Source organism: Macaca fascicularis, chromosome 1 (assembly GCF_037993035.2).
Source record: "Macaca fascicularis isolate 582-1 chromosome 1, T2T-MFA8v1.1".
Lineage (NCBI taxonomy): Eukaryota > Metazoa > Chordata > Mammalia > Primates > Cercopithecidae > Macaca > Macaca fascicularis.
The window spans coordinates 207493263-207511894 of record NC_088375.1 but is presented as its reverse complement, the minus strand read 5'-3'; the positions used below and the strand labels follow the sequence as shown (position 1 = coordinate 207511894).

General features: G+C 58.1%; 1 protein-coding gene across 29 annotated transcripts in view; it reads right to left on the bottom strand.

Moving 5' to 3' along the window:
• The window catches only part of AHDC1 (AT-hook DNA binding motif containing 1), a 70629-nt gene that overhangs the window by 25025 nt on the left and 26972 nt on the right, over positions 1–18632 (bottom strand). The gene's annotated exons all lie outside the window — the stretch shown is intronic.

Genomic DNA, 18632 nt, shown 5'->3' with positions numbered 1-18632 from the left:
GCATGATCATAGCTCACTGCCACCTTGAATTCCTGGGCTCAAGTGATCCTCCCATCTCAGCCTCCCGAGTAGCTGGGGCTACAGGTGTGCACCACCATGCCTGGCTGGTTTTTTAAAAATTTTTTGTAGGGATAGGGTCTCACCATCTTGCCCAGGCTGGTCTCGAACTCCTGGGCTCAAGCAATCCTCCAGCCTCAGCCTCCCAAAGTGCTGGGATTGCAGGTGTGAGCCACTGCGCCTGCCAAACCTGTTTCTTGAAATCCCAGGCTCCTACTGAGAAGCAGTGTTTTTGCACATCTATGTACACACATGCATATACACGCACATATACTATAGTGGAAGGAACCTGGCCTTTGGGAGTCAGACAGTCCTTGGCTCAACCTTCGTAACTGTGTGACTTTGGGCAAGTCAGTTAACTTTTCTGGCTCTCAGTTTTCTCATCTATAAAATGGGAAAAGTGAGATCTTATGAATGGGGAGGAACATCCGGGGAAACTATAATGCAAAGAGCTTATTGACAATGTAGGTGTGAGAGGTGCTGTTCAGAGTGATGGTGGATGTGAATTTCCACAAGGGTGTATATGCAGCTGGCATTTACCCATCTCCATCAGTAACTGGTTATGTCTCTTGTTTTCTTTAACCACCATGGCCCGCCTCACCACCCCCCTGCTTCCTGCCCATTTGTCTGCCTCCTCGAGGTCTGTACTGGAGCCCAGAGGGGGTCTGGGAACCAGGCCTCACGGACTGCTTACAGGTTCTGGTTGCCTGGGAGTTTGTATGTGTGTGATTGAGATTCTGCCTTTGCAAATGCGTATCTGTCAAGGCTCAGCTGTCTGGGTAAATATACCTGCATGTGGGTTCCTGGGTCTATTTAGCCTGTCTGTGTGCTTCTCTGTATTTCTGTATGTCTGTGTGGGTACATGAGGGCTTAAGCATGTCTGTGTGTAGGATCACGCGTTTGCTCAGTTGTGGCTGGTGTGGTCAGCTGTGTGTAAGTGTGATGCCAGGTTGAGTGTGTGCCTGGATTTGGTGTCTTCAGTCATACATGTGGGTATGTGCACTTTTCATGTTTCTTCTATTCAGTTTTTGTGTGTGTGTGTGTGAGTCTAGCTAAGCCTGTTTGTATGCGTGTGAGGACACAGGGGTGCATGTGTGCCTGTGTGTAGCCAGGTGAGCCCAGCTGTGGCTGGGTGTGAGCATGCCTCGGTGTGCACACGCTCTGCCTGGCTCTCTGCATCTCGCTGTGTCAGGAGCCAAACCGGCTCCTGCCTGTCTCAGAGCTCTCTGGATGTGTGTTTGGCAGGGGGTGGGGGCGTGCGGCTGATCCTCTGCTGTCCCTGCAGGTTTCCAATCTCGAGGCCTGTGACTGCAGGCACTGGTGTCACTGTGGATCAGTGTTCCCTCCCTCCCACCTCTGCCTTTCTCTGTGTTTTCGGGGTCATGGTGTGGTAGTGTGACTGGCCACGGTGTCCCTGTGGGTCTCCTTCACCATGGGTCAGTATGTGCTTGTGTGTGTGTCCATGCATGTGTGGATTTGTGTGACCTTATTGTGTCTGTGCACCACTGCGTGTCTCTGTGTATGTCAGTGGGTCCTTGTGCTATGTCATTGTATGTTTGTGCCAGTATGGCCGTGTGTCAGCGTCAACATGTGTGAGCAGGTCTGTGTGCCATGGTGTGTCAGCACAATGGTGCCCCAGTGTTTGTGTGGTACCTTTGTGAAGGGCTCAGTGTATGAGTGCGTGTGAGCATGCATGTGAGACACCCTTTGTGAGATGGTGTGTGTGTGTCTGTGTCACTGTGTTTGTGTGTGCCTGCTTCCCTCCTTCCTCCCTCTCCCTCCCTTCCTCTCTCTCTCTCTCTGTAGGAGCCAGACAACTCCCCAAGCCTGGATTAGGGACAATTTATCCACAGGCAGAGAAGGAGAATTCCAACCTGCCAGAGCCTCCCTCCTCTGATCTGTCCCCCCTTTCCCTGTGGTTGGGTGGGCACAGAAACACAGCCCGGCAGCTCCCAAGCCCTTGGGGAGCCCCCACCTTTGCAGCTCCCCAGAGGCCCAGGAGGAAGGAAAAGATGGAAATCTGGGTGGCCCCAGAGCCCTCCAGTGGGGGTAGACTGGCTGCCCCCCATCCAGGCCCCCACAGCTCAGCTCATCTTGGCCCTGTTCTCCTACATATGGTAGTGGTGGGTGGGGGGAGTCTGCATGGGGTCTGCCTGGCCCTGGGGGTTGGGGGGACTTCAGGAGCAAAGCTGCCCTCAGCCCCTCCACAACCTGATACTCCCCAGCAGATAAACGTCAGGCCTCCACCCAGTGTAAATGAACTTCCAACAGTGCCCACACAGGCTGGGGGAGCCGCTGGGAGGCAGAGGACAGTGTGGTGCAGAGAACGCAGCAAGGAGGGGTGCAGGGGCTGGGCTGGGACTAAGGCTCCCTTCACGGTGCTCCAGGCGCAAGGCAGAATCACATGTTTCCCATTAGCTGCTCTGGCCTCCTTGTTCAGGGGGTGTTGGCTGGGGGAGATTTGTTCTGGTTGCAGACACCAGCCGAGACCACACAAGAGAGAGAGAGGAAAAGACAGAAGAGAGAGAGCGTGCCAGAGGGAGAAAGGAAAAGACAGAGAGGAAGAGGGAGAAAGATACACAGGGAGACACAGAGACATGGCGAGAGAAACAGAGACAGAGAGACAGAGAAAGACAGAAACTGGGCGATGGGCAAGCACAAACACAAAAGCAGAGACGGACTGGTGATGAGGGGCTCACGGAAGAAGGGAGATGGAGAGGAAGGTAGAGAGAGCCGGGTGAGACCTCGTCGGAGGCTGAGGGGAGGGGGTAGCTCAGGCCCAGAGTGAGTCTGAGGCCAGTAAGGACCAAGGAAGAGCCCCAGAGGGAAGAGAGGCATGGGGGAAGTGAGCCAGGCAGAGATGGGAAAGGCAGGGGAGAGCAGGGACCAGGGATTTCTACAGGAGCCTGAGAAAGAGGCGGCGAGGCACAGGCAGGGTGGGCCGGGCAGAAGGGCCGAGGGGAGGCCTATGTGGGCAGCAGACAGGCCGGAGCTGGGATGTGTGGGCAGGGGGAGTGGACACGCCCGAGCTGGCCGGGCGGGGGCGGCCAGCGTGCCGAGCCTCCCGCCTCCTGACCCTCGAGCCTGGGAGAGATAACAGGCCCGAATAGTGCTGACTTGCGGTTCAGAAATCCAATATCCTCCCCGGTGCACTGATCGACTACCTGAGCTCCCGGCCCGCGCAGAGCTGCCCCGATTAATCCTGCGGCTCCACAGCCTTAATTAGTTTAACAGTTTCAGGGGCAGGAGAGGCAGGAAATAGGGTCCCCAGGCCCTCAGGGACACAGCTCCCCACTCCCCATGCAAACCCTGCCTGGTGCCCCACCTCACACACACCTGTCCTGGCCCCAAAGGCCCTTCTCCACACCATCTGAAGAATGCTGGGTCCCTCCGCCTGGGGAACAGTCCCACGGGCTGGCATATGGGTGAGAGGGTAGATTATGTGGGACTGAGCGCCCCCCAACCCGCACTTGTCCCTCTGCTCAGGGCCCCAAGCGTTTCCTCTGGCCAGCCCTTTGGGGCTCTGTGGTCTGCATGGGAAGGCCCCACCAGCTGCCAGCCCCATATCACCAGGCAACATGTCGTCTCTTTAGAGTGAGACACGAGCTCCCAAGTTACTGACAACTTCCCAACAGCATGAGAGAATCACACATGCCACTCCCCACAACAGCCTGCAACGGGCACATGGTGACATCTCACACACACAACAGCCAGAGACAGGCGCACAAGTCGGTGACAACTCTCCTAACGGGATGAACTAAGCACATAACCTGTCGCTTCCCCCAAAGCATGAGATGGGCGCACCTGACACACCTTCAACAGCATGGGGCAGGCGTCTGTCACCCCGCACAATGGCATAACTGACATGCAACCAGGCACCCCCACACCCACTAATAGGATGTGAATGCACAGAGAACCTGTTACACAGCTGACCAAGACACACACACAGGCACACACACACAGAACCTGTCACACAGCTGACCAAGACACACACACGGGACAAGCCCCACCTTGCAGGTGTAAGGAAGGCATGGAGCTCTCCACCCACCATACAGCATGAGGCAGGGACACAACCTCGCCCCTGCCTGGGAATCCTCCCTGAAGACTGTGGGATGGGTACACAACATGTCACCTCCCCGGCTGCCTCGGACAGGTGACAGCCCACCTCACCCCTCCCCTATCACTGTCACCAGCCTGGGTAGTGCTGTCCCTCTGCCTGCAGAGGCGTCACAGCTCACAGGGCATGAATGTCACCCCAGCACTGCCAGAGCCGGGCACAGCCACACACTGCCCCAGTGACAAACACCACTGGTCCCAGAGAAGGTGAAGGCACACAGGGCTCTGGTGTGACCTTGGTCTCTGGACACCAGGAGGGGAGGTGCTGTGGCTTCCCGCCCAGTGGCGGGTGCTGGGGGAGAGGAGTGCTGGGGAGGAAGCTGCTGGTCACACGGACTACCTGGAAATGCCACCTCCCCCAGCCCCCACTCCACTCCATTCACCTCCCCCGGCCCCCACTCCACTCCACTCCATTTCTCATTCACTGTAGTTGTGTATCTAGGAAGGGGGCCGAATCAGTGGTGGAGGGAGGGCTGTCCTGAGGCCTGAGGAGCTGTTACTATGAGACTGCTTAGAGATCAGTGGGGAGTAGGGCAGTTAGGGGTTGCTATCACCATGTGCTCAGTGGGGAGGGGGTGGGATAATGGCTTGAGACCCCCACAGCTTCCAGGGAAGCACTTCTTCCTTACAAAGGCCCCCTCTCCAAACTTCAGGCCACAGAGCTGGGGACAAGGAGGCCAAAGTCCAGGGACATGACTCACCCAGGGAACAGGCCCAGCCTGCTGGCCATAGTGGTAAGGGAGGCCAAGAGCCAAGAGGCCCGGGTTCCAGTCTGAGCTCCTCCAGGGCCAAGCTGGGTGACCCTGGAGCAGCAGCTCAGTCTCTTTGGCTTTGGGGAGGGGGGAAGGGGCCACAGCGAGAGAAGTGCCAGGGTCGGAGAAAACAAGCTGAAGCTGGAGACCAGCAGACAGGAAACTTCAGGCCACGGAGGGCTCCAGCCCCGTTCCCCTGCTTCTTCACAAGGAACCTCAGCTTCCTCATCCGTAAAATAGGGACAACAGTGCCAGTCTCATGAGACAAGATAGCATAAAGTGGGCCACTGCTTAAGAAATGGGAAGCTTCTGATTGAAGAGAGGGAGAAATAGACTAAGAGACTTGCCCAAGCCACAGAGCAAATTAGGATCAGCTGAGTTCAGCCTCTATCTCCTGGCTACCCACCTGGAGCTGTTTCTTTAAGACTGCTTGGAGGTCAAGTGTGGAGGGGGACAGGGGAGATGCTGGGGTGTTGTTGGATGCAGTGCCTCCCTGCCGCCCAGTGAAGACCAATGAATCTGACAGGAGTCCCTAAACCCCACTTGGTCCAAAGCTTGGACAAGAGGAGTGGCTCTAAGTGGAGGGAGGCACCCCACCTCCCACCCCACCATGACCAGCAGCAGCACCTGGTGCTCGGAAGGACCAGAGGATCTGAGATGTCAGTGTCTAGGGCCCCTCGTTTTACAGGAGCCCAGAGAGGGAAAGGCCTAGCCTGACGTCACACAGCATGACAGCAGAAGAGCCTAGAGTCCTGGCCGGGAACAGCCTCAGAGCAGAGTCCCTCTAGCCCCTGGGGGTGGCTGGAGCTGGGGGGCCCTGGGGGACTGAGCAAAGCGTGGCGACAGATGGCCTGCCGAGGCAGCGGCGATCTGGGCGGCTGGCAGGCATGCTCGCTCCCGCGCAGGGAAGCGGCTAATTTTAGCTGAGGCCTCGATGCCAGCTTTGTTCCCCCCACCCACCCGCCGAGGGGGCCCAGCATGCCTTGCGTGCAACCTGCCTCCCCCAGGCACCCCTACTCCCCCGCCTAGCCCCTTGGTGAGTAGTGCCCAGACCCCAGGATCCTAGAACGGCCTGCCTTACCAGGCCTCACCACACCCAGAGGTGAGGCCTGGCTTCCCCACCCAAGGGCCTGTTTGCCCACGATGCCAAGCTCATGCCACGAAGAGGGGCGAGAGAGGAAGGACAGAGGCCACTGCCCAGACTGGGAGGGCGGGCCAGACAGCAGGGGCTGCCAGTCTTGAGAGGAGGCGAGGCACTGTCCTCCACCCAACCCTTAAGGAGACAGGACCCTGATTCCACCCATGCCCTGGACAAACATTCTGTCTGGTGTCCCCCGGCGCTGGTGAGCAAGGGGCGGGAGTCACTCTAGTCTTTCCTTGTTCCTCATAACTTTGACTTTGTTCCAGGAACTCAAAGCACTTTAAAGAAGTCAGACATGAAGCAAGGATAGTATCCCTATACCATCTGGGGAAACTGAGGCATAGTCTGAAATTGCCATCATTTTAGCAAGGGAAGGAACAAATTCCAGGAATCAGTGAGGCCTGCCCTCTAGAGAGCTTCTTGGGCCAGTTTAGCTCCTGGGACTATCTTCTGTTCCTAACCTGGGCTAGTGGAAGGTACACTAGATGGATGGAGCCCATCCCCTAAAACCCTGGAAAGGCAGACTCACACTCTTGTTTCCTGGTGCCACACTCTCTGCAGGTTCTTTAACCTTGCACCCTCCATTTCAGGTTCAACCACACAAGCCCAGTGGGGCTTCCAGGACATCTGGCCCCTACTAAAAAGAGGAACCCTTTGGGGTGACTCTGGAGCCCCGCCCCCCGCCCCAGCTCCCAAACCTTCACAGGCCTGTGAAGGAAACAACCTGGTAGGAAATAGAGTAAGGAGAACTGAAAGGCCCAGCTCTGAAAGAACGATATGTATTTAGAAGGAGAAAGTCAGAAGAAAGAGAGGGGGCGGGAGAAATCAAGGCAGAGACTCAGATCCAGGAAGAGAGACAGAAAGACGAAGGACACTGAGGCAAAAGAAACAGGGCAGAAAGAGGCTGAAGGAGAAAATGATCTGGAGGGAGGGGGCGAGAGCCAGAGAGGGAGAGAGAGGGCGAGCATGCCAGAAGAAGGAAAACAGCAAGAAAGAGACTCAGGAAGAGAGGGAGACAAGGAGGAAGAAAAAGACAAAGAGAGAGACAGGCAGGATGATGCAGAGACAAAGACACATGCACAGGGGGGAAGAGATGGAGAAGGAACCTGAGGAGTCTGCACAGACGGGCGGAGGCACAGAGCACCAGCGACCCAGGAGCCAGAGACAGACAGAGGGACTGACACACCCAGAGCCCCACAGCGACAGTCGGAGGGTGAGACACACTCAGATGGGGCGGGAAGAGGGGGTGACACTAAGTGTTAGAGTGTGGGGGGAACAGCAGGAGTAGGCAGAGGTGAGGAGGGAGGGGGAGAGGGAGGAGGAGGAGGAGGAGGAGGAGGAGGAGGAGGGATGTCGTTGCCAGAACTGGGGGGGACAGAGGACAGAAATGGAATGTGGGTCTGGGCATGAGGCTCACAGATGCATCAGCTCTGGTTTCAGCTGGGGCAGTTGGCTGCTAGGGTGGGGGGAAGAAGGAGCAGAGCTGTCGAGGGAGGGGGGCCTGTTGCCATGGCGGCGGGCACGGCAGGGGCACAGTCTGCTGGCACTTGGCGCTCTGGGCATGGTAGGGGGCTGACTGAGGGGGAAAGGCAGGGTAAGGAAGAAGCCTCGCCCCTGCCCTCGGGGTTCTACCAGGAAGAAAGTTTCCAGAGAGCCACAGAGATGTTGGGAGTAGAGCACAGCTCTGGGCCCTGCCCAATCCTAGGGAGGCTGTGGAGGGTGCACTGCTCTCCAGGCTGTCTGTGGGCATCCCAGCTTCCTGCATGTGCCTCAGGCTGGCCCTGGGGACCCTCCTCTCTGTCCCCTCCAGTCTAGCTGAAGATCCTGCATGCTGCTGCTTGCTGCCGCTGCTGCTTGCAGGGGAGCAGCAAGATTGTGAATTCAGGATCTGTAATCCTAACGCAGAGCCCAGGCCTACCGGGCTCCAGTTGCCAAGGCGACGGCGGGTCAGAGGGCAGCGCGGGGCGCCCGCTCCTCCAAGTCAGAATCCCAATTGTTAAAGCCCAAGAATAAACAGCTGAAGCGGCCGTCGGGGGGCCGGGAGGGGGGGCTGAGGTCTGCATCGGCTCAGTGTGGTGTTGTCAAGCGAGATGTCACTAATTGTCTGAAGGAACAGGCTGAGGCAGCTCTTAACTGCTTCCGTGCCACCGGAGACACCTTGGCTGCCTGGCCCCATCCCTGGGGCCTCCCAGCATTCCACCGGGCCAGGCTGTTGGTGGGGGCAGTGCTGGCCCAGCATAATCCCTGCCTCCCTTGCACTGCACTGAACCCCACATACTTGTGGCTCCTAACCCTCCTCTTTGCCTAACTTGGAACCTCCCACCTGCAAGCTAAATCATTATGTCCCCAACGCAAGCACCCCCAAATCCACTGGGCCCACAATACTCCTTGTAGCCCAGAACTGCCCCTTTGGCTTGCAAAAGCCCTCCCAGCTCCCACAACATCTCTCCCTCTTCCCAGAAGTTGGGGTTCTGGTCCAGATTTGTGAATTGCAGAGGAAAGCAGGCTTAGGGCTCTTCCAATCTGTGGGGAGGGACAGGGAAGGACAGAGGCCTCCTATGGGGAAAGGTGAGGCCTAAAGCAAGTCTCTGTGCAACTCCCTGCTCTTAGTCACATGCCTGAACCAAAGGCCTGAAGGGAGCTGGGAAACCTGGTGTCCAGCTTTGATGCTCCTACCTCCTTGCTCTGTGTGACTCTGGAGGCAGTAGTGACTATTCTGAGGCGGGCCCGTGTCTGTAACGCTTGACCAGAGGAACACCCAACCCTGTGGGTGAGAAGGGCCCGATAATACAAGGTGGACAGCCAGCAGAAATGCAGCCGGTAAGACGTTCCATGAAAAACATGGAGCAGTGTGGGGTACACAGCAAACTGCTCAGTGGCAGTAGGGCTGGTACTGCCCTTACTACAGAGGGCCCTAGAGGGTGCAGGTAATCAGAAAAGGTAGGAGGGTAGGTTCTGGGAAGGCTTCCTGCACAAAGTGGTACTTGGCAAGATCTGGGGCAGGTGGGCAGGAAGGTGGAGCACTCCAGGACAGAGGTCTTGTGAGGAGCTTCACCGGAGCAGAGCAGCTCGGTCTCCAGGTCGCGTGTTCAGCCTCTCCTAGACTTGGAAGGGCGAGGCCTTCAACGGTCTCCGCCCCTTAGGCCAGCCCTCCCTCTTCCTCCACCTCCCGCCGACTCCACCCACGGCGCGTCCCGAACACTAGGAGCGTGCCGGCGAGGGGGCGGGCCGCGAGGGCCGGGCTCCCGGAGATTGGTAGCACCTGGAGTGATGTCAGAGGGGCGGGGTCGGGGCTTCGGACACGCCCTCTTCCCCCGGCCCTCTTCCCCGGACCCTTTCCCCCGCCGCGGCGCGGGTCCCCGGGAGGGGGCGCCCCGCTCAATGCGCCCCTCAGGTGGGGGGCCTGCGGCGGGCCGGGGCGCTGTCCGTGGGCGGGGAGTTGGGCGCGGAAACAGGGGATCCCCCAGAGAGCGCCCAGCCCAGCCTGGGGCTGGACGCGTACAAAAGGCGACTTGTTCTTTCTCGGGATGCCTGCGCCTTCTCAAACATACCTACAGCCGCACTCCAGGGACAACTACACCCACACAGCCACACAAAGCCTGTCAGGGTGGGGCGCGGGGGGCTGGCGAAAGCCCCAGAAGTCGGCTGTAAGAAGAGCCCTGCCCCGAACCTCCCCACTTGCCACATACTGAAAGCCCCCTCACCCCATCCCACTCCAAATCATCTGGATACTACCCCCCATCACCTAGTGTGCAGCCCTGGGGACACTGACGCAGTCACATTCTGGCAACTGCCTTCTCCCTCATATGGTCTATAGCTCACCAACCCCTGCTCTAGAGTCAGACTGCCAGCTGCAATGTTGGCTCCACACTGTGTGACCTTGGCATCCAATAAGGCCTGTTAAGGTTACTTTTTACTGAGCACTTACTCTGTGCCAATCTTCATCATCACCTACATGGTGAGTCCTATTAGTCTTATTTTGTAGATGGGGAAACTGAGGCTTGGGTAAAATAGCCTGCCTAAGATGGGCAAGTATTTGAACCCCATGTTCTTCCATGTCGCATCATCTCAGCCTCCCATCACACCACCTTATACCCTAGTACCCCACCACACACACAACCGCAGACAGCAAAGCCATCTATCTCAGAGTTGAGGTGTAATTCTCCACCCCAAACATATCTTGCTGTCACAGTCTAGTACCAGGAGGGTTCTGTCACTACTCAGTGTGTTTGGGGAAGGAAGGAGTGTCTCCTACCTCTAAGCTTCCCCAGCCCTGATGCTGGCCGTCAGGAGTCATAAATGGGGCAGAGTGAGAGCAGGGCCAGAACAGGCTACCTCTAACCTTTCCAGCAGGCTCACCTCCACCTCCCCTGACCCCAGGATGACAAAGCACTGCCATATTGGTTGGGGCGCCTGGCCTGTAGCTCTCCCTGACCCCATAGGCCTGGACCCTCCCCTAGCCCCCAACTCCTGCTGAGAACAAGTAGAAACAAACTCCTTCCTGGAGATGTCAAAGCACCTTTCCTGGGGCAGGCGGCACTGTGATGCCCTGAGCCTGGTTAGGGAGAAGGATCGGGTTACTCTTTCCCCAGCTGTGCCTGGACTCCCTGGAGCTGACCTTTCACCTCAGCCAGGCCAGGACCCAAAGGGGGCTGGAGTCCAGCCTTCACCTCCTGTTAACCCTCTGCATTCCTCATCTTTCCATTCCCCGGCCCCCAGCGGGTCTCAGGAAGCCCAGCCGGGCATGCCAACCTTTCCCTACCCTCCTATCCTAGGGTCCGGTTTCCCAGAGAGCTTTACAGAATGCTCCTCCCTGCCCCCTGCCCAAGCTGCCCTGCCGGGATCAGATACCTCCGCCCAAGCAGCTGAAAATGACCTGGGCTATTTTCGCTCTGGGATCACGTTGCAAACTCCCCCTTGAGCTGGCAGCTTCCCACACCCCTCCAGACCATCGCCCCCCACCCCTCATCCCTCACCCAGGGCTACTGACTAACAGGACAGGAGGGCTTTTAGAGACCACTGGCCTAAACCCTTCAAACAGGGATACTGAGGCCATTAGGAGTCAGGCACAGGGCTGGGCAAAGAACCAAGTTTCCTGGGTCCCCGCCCAGGTCTCTTTCTACTGTCTAGCACAGCCTGATCCATACCCTAGATCTCAAATCCTCTGACCCAGCCAAAAACCTAGCCAACCTCCCCTAAGCACCAGAAAGTCACACTGCAGGCTACCAACAAGTCCCTGAGCTGCCCTGCATGTCAGAAACTGCCTTGGCCACACTCTTCTCTTTGTTTAGAACTGGGACCAGGTCTGTACCTGTGTCACAGGCACGTGCACCACTGGAAGGTTTTAGGGGGTGCAAATTGGGAGGAAAGATAGGGAGATTGAGGCCTAGAGGAATAAGGAGATGGACTCAAGCTTTATGTATCTTAATACTTCCCAGCAGCCCCTTGCCCCAGCTTCTTGGTCCCCCCTTTCCATTCTTGCAAACCCAGCCCCCTCCAGGCCCCTGCCCCTGTCCCTCTGCCTCAAGCCCCAGCCCTCCTGGGCAGGAATGTGACTGGTCAGGTCTGAGCTGACCACATGAGTGGTTATAAGGTGACAGACCCCCCCATTCTCCCATCCCCCCAGCCTGGGGGAGCTCACATACCAAGGCAAGGGGTGGGAGAGCTCCTTTAACCCTTTGCAGCCTGACTGTCAGGGAGAAAAGGCAGGGTACTCTACTTCCTGTGACCAGAGCCAGTGTGGGCTGCCAGGTGGAAGGAGTGTAGGAAGAATCTCCTTCAGTGAGTGGGGGTGGAATGAGGGTATCTGCCCAGAGTCCCCACTAGTATTCTCTGCCACCCCAAATGTCTCATCTCATCTCCCATGCCATTTGGAAAAACAGTCATGAGCTGGTGCTGAGGGTGGAGAAGGAAGAGACAACCTCGGGAACCCCTAGTCTGATGGGAGAAATACAACCTTGCCCTGGGGAGTCTGACTGGGGAGACCAGGCACAGAGGCAGGCTGGGACAAAGAGCCTGGAGCAGAGCAGAGCCTGGAGCTGCAGCAGGAGGAGGAAGAAGTCAGGGCAGGAGCAGAACAAGTCAGGTGGGGTCAGACCGGACAGGCTTCCCGGAGGCCCCTGTGGCCCCCTCGGCCCACAGCCCTCCCCCCAGGCTCTGGAATCTCGGGGGTCAGGGCTGAGGGACAGCCCCACCCCCTGCTCCCCTCAGGCTCAGGAATTCCACCAGCCAAGGGGGGGGCGGGTGGCTGCTTCGGCCTCTGTCCAAGTTGGCTCCCACTGGACCGGGAACAGCAGCTCCTCCTCGGCCCCCTACCTCACCCAAGCCCTGGGGCTGGCCCCCAGCCCCCTTCCCTCCCCCTCCCAGGCTGGCATGGTATGTGCCAGGCGCTGGCAGAAAACAAACCCGCCGGGGTGGGTTTGCAGGGAGCGGGGTAACCTTGACACAGTTGCGGCAGTCGCTAATGGCAGACACACACTCCGCCTGTTCTGGGGGGACTGTTGCCGTTGCTAGGAAACCAGCAGCCGCGTGAATGGAAATGGGTCAGTAAACCTGGGGAGAGATAGTGTGACACTCGAACCACTGCAGCTGCTCCAGCCCACACCGAAATCCCTCCTCTTCAATATTTATCACTCCCGCCTGGGCCCTCAGCTCCTGCCAGACCCTGCACCAGCCTGGCCTTCAGCCCTTCACTCAAGGCCCAACAGGGGTGGGGGAGAAAAGATGGAGGGGGTTGCTTATCCATTTTGGGGGGTGGTCCAGACAGGGTGGAATTGGTTCTGGAGGAGATTGAACAGGAAACAGAGTCTAATCCTGTGGTGGGGAAGGGGTTAAAAGGTCAATTCATGCCTGTTCCTGACTTAGGCACCGTGGTAAAATTACTGAGAGTGAGGGGGCTTGAGGCTGCCCACCTGCTTACCTGTGGAGGGACTGATTAAGACAGGAGACCTCCCTCCAGGTGTACTGGGGCCTCCCTCTGTATAAAGATAGAGGAGACGAGGCACCCAAAACATGGCCAGGATTCACTCACAGCCTGAAAACACCACCGGATGGTCCCAGTACAACCTGACATCTGATAGCCCAAATGACCAGGAGCTGCCTACTGCCTTACAACACCGTTCTGGACAGCTACGCGTCGTACCCCAGCCAGCTACACACGCACTGTTCAGAGGCCCTGACAACACCCCTACAGATACCCCCACAACAGAACATGACAACTCCAATTCCGAACAGTGCCACTCAGTTCAACATCCATAAACAACTGACAAACCCAGGCGCAGGCGAAACCACGCAGTGTGGGACTGTGCTGACTCCAGCCGCTTCCCCAAGAGGCTGGAGCCTCCCTGAGGAGCCTGTCCTGACCCAAAGCCTGGTTCATGGATGTTTCTTCCTCCCTCCCACTGCCAGCCCCCTCGTCCTGCACACACCTCAACACACTGCCCCTGGGATCGCTCTTCTGGAGACACCACCATCCCGCGAGCTAGCTGCCTTGTGCACCGCGCCCCCATTCCCTGGAGGCTGACTGGTCACTGACACACACATTCCCTTCCCCTAGAAGCACGCAGTCTCACAGCCCTGCCTGACACAAGCTCTTGTTCCTGTGCACAGGCCTCTCCACAGACAACAGGGACCCAGGGAAGCAGCGGTGCCACTGGCTTGGGTGATCTGCCCCCTCCACCCACCACAACCTCCACCAGTATCCTTGAAGGGTGTGTCTCAGGAAGGGAGGCACTCCAGCCTTCTGGGGGTGGGGTGGGGATACCTTGACAGGAATCTCCGAGCTGACTTAGTTCTCTGTGTGCGCCTATCTCCTAGGATACATCAGTCAACACAGGCTTGGAGCCTGTCAGAGCTAGAAGGTGCCTTAGGGAGCCACTAATGCAACCTCCTTCACTACGAAGGAGGAAGGAAACCAAGGCCCAGAGAGGGGAAGCAGCCTGCCTAACGTCACACAGCCCAACTGCTGGTTGCCAACCCCTTTTTCTTTCATAGTTCCCCACTGGGAGCCCTCTACGGGTGGGAGAGACACTCGGGAGTAGGGTACAGTTAGCCCAGGAAGACTTTTCTGAGGCCGAGGGAGGTGGACTAGTTGGAAGAGGCATCTGTAGTCCTAGAGAGGAGTTTATGAGAACTGCCCAGCAGTGCATCCAAAGCCATGAGCACCTCGCAGCCCTGGAATTTGGGTCACATAAATTTGGTGGAATCCAGGCTTTGCCAGAAAGAGCTAGTGGATGCTCATTCCTGCTCCATTTCCTATCCCAGGGCCCCAGAGAGGTGTCTCCCCAAACCAAAGGCAAGGGAAGGTTACACGGATCCCTATACCTGGCCTTAAATGCAAGTTCCCTCTATGGTCCAGGGCATCCCTGCCTTTTATTATTTACATAGATGTCTGCCAGGAAGCCTCTGCGATGCATGAGTAAAGAGGTGTTCTGCTAGGTAGTTTTTATTTCAACTCCATTTTGTAGAAAAGCAAATTGAGGCTCATAAGAGGTAGGGTAATTTGCTCAAGTTCACACAGACAATAAATGGGGCCTTGAGCTCCTTCCAGTACACCAGGGTCTTTCCCAGTGGACACTGAAGGCCAATCAAACAGGAAACAGGGAGAATTGGGGGTGGGGGAGGTTGGGAGTTCACACAGGCCCAGACCCGACATCCTGGGCTGAGGAGGAGCCCCAAGGCTTCTGAATTTGAATCTGGGTATCTGGCAGTGGTAGAGTGAAAGGTCAGCAAAGAGATGGGAGGAAGAGGAAAGCCGAATTCCACCAGCCTCACAGCTTGCCTGGACCATCCCCTGGGGAGCCAGCCTGGTGCTCTCTGCCAGCCCCCGCCCCATCCCCAGTGGAAGGCAAAAGGAGCACTGTGAGGAGACTAGTGTGACAGAGACCTTGAGAAGTGAACTCTCACAGGCTTGGTGCAGGGGAAAGGAATTCAAATGTTTTGGGGGCTACCTCTATTCCTCGGGATGGGGCTGATGTCACACGGGTGCCCTTCATTTCCCACCCTTACTATGTGCAGACGCTATGCTAACTGATTGACACGTTGTGCAACCTGAAGCCCCACCACAAGGCCATGGCCTATCTAGTGTTATCTAGTTTTTCATGTGAGGAAAGGGAAACTCAGGAGTAAAGGGACTTGTTCAAGGTCACATAGCCAGTAAGTGGGAACTGTGGCATAGGTGAAGGGTGCCTATCCCCACTGCTTTTGTTTACTATGGTGAGGGTATGCTAGGTGGGGGCAGGAAACAACTGAACAGGGGCAACTGGCAGGGGGAGAAGGGTCCACCATCAGATGGGGAAGACGCCTGCTGAGTTGCCAAAAGGTTCATCAGTTTGCATAGCACCAAATGGTGCTGGAAGGGAACAAAATTGTGGGAAAGCGCCCCTTCCCCTCCCCAACAAAGGGCAGGGTAGACCTCTTTCCTTCCCCCACCCACAGTGCCAAGAGTGAGCCCTGAGAGGTCACTTACCTACTCCCCTGGATTCTCAGGGCTCCTGTAAAAGGAAGCCCCTCCCACTCCGGGGCCCTTCTCGGGACTCTGGGGCCTGCAAGGTGCAGAACTGCCCTCAAAGAAAGCCACTGTCGCCGTCGGGGAAATTATCCAGGATTTTCCCAGCCCTCCGCTCCGCAGTTGGGAGGCGGAGCGGCGGCGGAGGTGGGAGGGGGGGCATGCTGGGAGAAGACTGCTTTGCCTCCCTCCTAGCAGCCCTCAGACTCCTCTGGCTGGAGCAAGAGGCTCCAGTCCGCAGGCCCAGCAGTTCTCCGGGCCCGAACAGCCCGCCTCCGAGTTTTCCCGCCGCCATCGCCTCTGGGGCTACCTGGCAGGCTATACTGCCCTCTGATCCCTGCCACCTCCGCCCCCCTCCCAGATGAAGCCGCAGAGTTTCTGGCTCCTGGAGGAGGTGACGGGGCCGAGAGGGAAACCAGGCGGCTGGGGGAGGGGCGTTGCCTGCACCTGGCCCTTTTACTCCGCTCAGGCCCGGAGGCGCAGGACTGGACCCCCGCCAGACCCAAAAAGAGAGGCCGGGGAGGCGAGGAGTGCCCCCTCCACTCCCGCAGTCTGGGGCCGGGCGGCGAGGTCTCCCCCTACCACCCTTGCCGCGGAGGCGCCCCCTAGGGTCGGGCGCCAGGCGCCCCTGCCCGAGCCGCGCGCTTAGCTCGCTCCCCCGGCCGGCCGCGCTCTCCAGCTGCAGGAAATTCCAGAAGCTCTCCATCATCCCCGCGCAGCGCGCAGTCCGGGCTGCCAAGGCTCCCAGAAGGAGAGCCACATGCCGGCCGGCCGCGCGGCCCGCCCTCGGCCCCCACCCGGTCCAACCCGGCCGGGTAGCCACGTCGGGCCGGGCGGGGGCCAAGCCGGCCGCCCCTTCCCGCGCCCCGGGCCCGGCGGAATGCGTGGCAGCCCCGTCCGGGGGCTATTTTGAGCGGGAGGGGAGCGGCCCGCCCTCGGTGTTTTCGGCTTTTTCCTGGCCCCCGGCCCGCCAGCCCGGGCCCTCCGCTGCCCGCGGAATCGGGGGCGGGGGGGGGCGTCACGTGGCAGGGAGAGGGAAGAGCCGTCGCGATCCGGGTCGGGCTCGGGCTCGGGCTCGGCCGGGGGACTGGAGGCGCCCGGCAGCGGTCCGGACCTGCGCTCTCGGCCGGGGCTGACTGGCGGGGTTATTAATAGCGCGCCTGGCTCGGGCAGTGGCTCCAGGGCGCCCGCTACCTGCACGCCCCTCCTCCAGAGAGCACAGGCAGCCCGGCGCTCCCTCCGCAGCGGCGGACTGAGGCCTAACTGGATAGCGCCACCGTGAACCGGCGGCCAATCACAGGCCTCGATTTCCTTACCTGTAAATTGGGGATGAGCTACCTGGCTTTATAGGGTAGGTGCCATATAAAGGTTTTGTTCCTCTTCTTGGGCAAAACGCTGTCACAATTGGGGGACTCCGTTTTCCTTATTAAAATGAAGGGGTCTGAAAAGGCCCTCTGCAGGGAAAGCATCCGGACATCCGAACAATGCGTTTTCACTGACCACCTATTTGTGCCTAGCGACTACCCAATGGTCACTGCCAACACGGGGCACCTGCCCTGCATTGTTAGCATGCGCTCACTTAATTATAAGTCCTCCATAAAGTAGGTAATGTTATCCCCTTTTTCTTAACGAGGAAGCTGAAGTTCACGATGAAGGTTAAGTGACCCACCAAAGGTCACACAATGTCAGAGCCTAAAGTCAGAAACTCTGGTTCCAGAACCCATTAACCACTGAACACAGTGTTCACACCCTGACACAGGCAGGATAAGCATTGCTGCTTCCCTCCTCCCTTCCAGGCAGTCCCTGGGGACTCCTGCTCTGGTCCCAGTTCCAGGCATGAGGGTCTGTTCTCAACAGCTGCACTGGGGCCATTCCCACCTCCATCTACCCATAGGGACATGGGGAGACCACACCAGTGTCACCCTTACAACAGTGGAGGCTGGTTTTGGGCATGTGGTGACCCGTGACCCTGGCCCTGTCTAGGCACTGGCCATCCTGAGTCTAGCACCTCACACACACATATATACAGTGCATCCCAGTGCTCACCACCTGCCTACACCCCCCAGCACCAGTACCCAGTCATGACATGAATGCAGAGACCAGCACCCTACCTTGCACTGGTGACAGCGCCCCCATCACAAAGCCAGCAGCTTCAGACAGCATCCCTCAACATTCTTCCTGGCTACTCTGTCCCTGTCCCCCACTCCTCTCCAATAGCTGACAGTCCAAACCCCACAATGGATGGGGAAACTGAGGCCCAAGAGGAAGGGATGGGAGGACACAGTCATCCCTCCTGAGACCCGGGGATAGGATCATAAATGAGGAAAGAAAATTGCCTTTGGCCAGTTAATGACAGACATGGGCATCCAACAGAAATCATTCAGCTCCTGGTTGGTTGCCCCACTGCAGCCCTCTGAATCTGTTCAGCTCCTGCCGTGCGGCAGCTAGAGGGGCCCCCATGATAGGGTTCTAGAAATGGGCACCAAGCTGCAATCAGAGTCCTAAGGACTAATCTCTGCTCCCAAGTGTCAGTCCCAGACTACTGGGCCCCCAGGTTTCACTAATCCATCAAATTCTAGACTCAGCCCAGCCTCAGAACCATGGGGGCAGGGGCACCTGGGGGTGAGGGGAGATGGCATACAGGGGGAACAGCCTAGGACAGGGCCTGGAGCTGCTTCCTGCTCCCCCCACTCCCAAGCAAGGAAGCACAAAGGCTGGCAGGCCCCCCACTCCGCCCCGGAAACCTGGCAGTTTATTTCTGTCTCTGGGCCCCCTGTTTCCACAGAGTCACTCCAGGAAGGCTGGCAGCAGCTGGCTTGGAGGGGTGGAGCTCCTGCTCTCTCAAGGGTCCAGCTGCCACCCTGCTCCCTCCCCCTGACCTGCCAGGCCAGACAAGGCTGAGGTGACACTGGGTAAGGGACAGGAACTGGGGGCCAGTGCTCAGAGGTGATACTGAATACCCTGAGAGGCCAGAGCCCTGACAGAGATTCCACCTGAGGCCAGGGAGTCAAGACTCCAGGGGAGGGAAACTCCCACTCCCCAGCCCATAGCCCAGATGTTC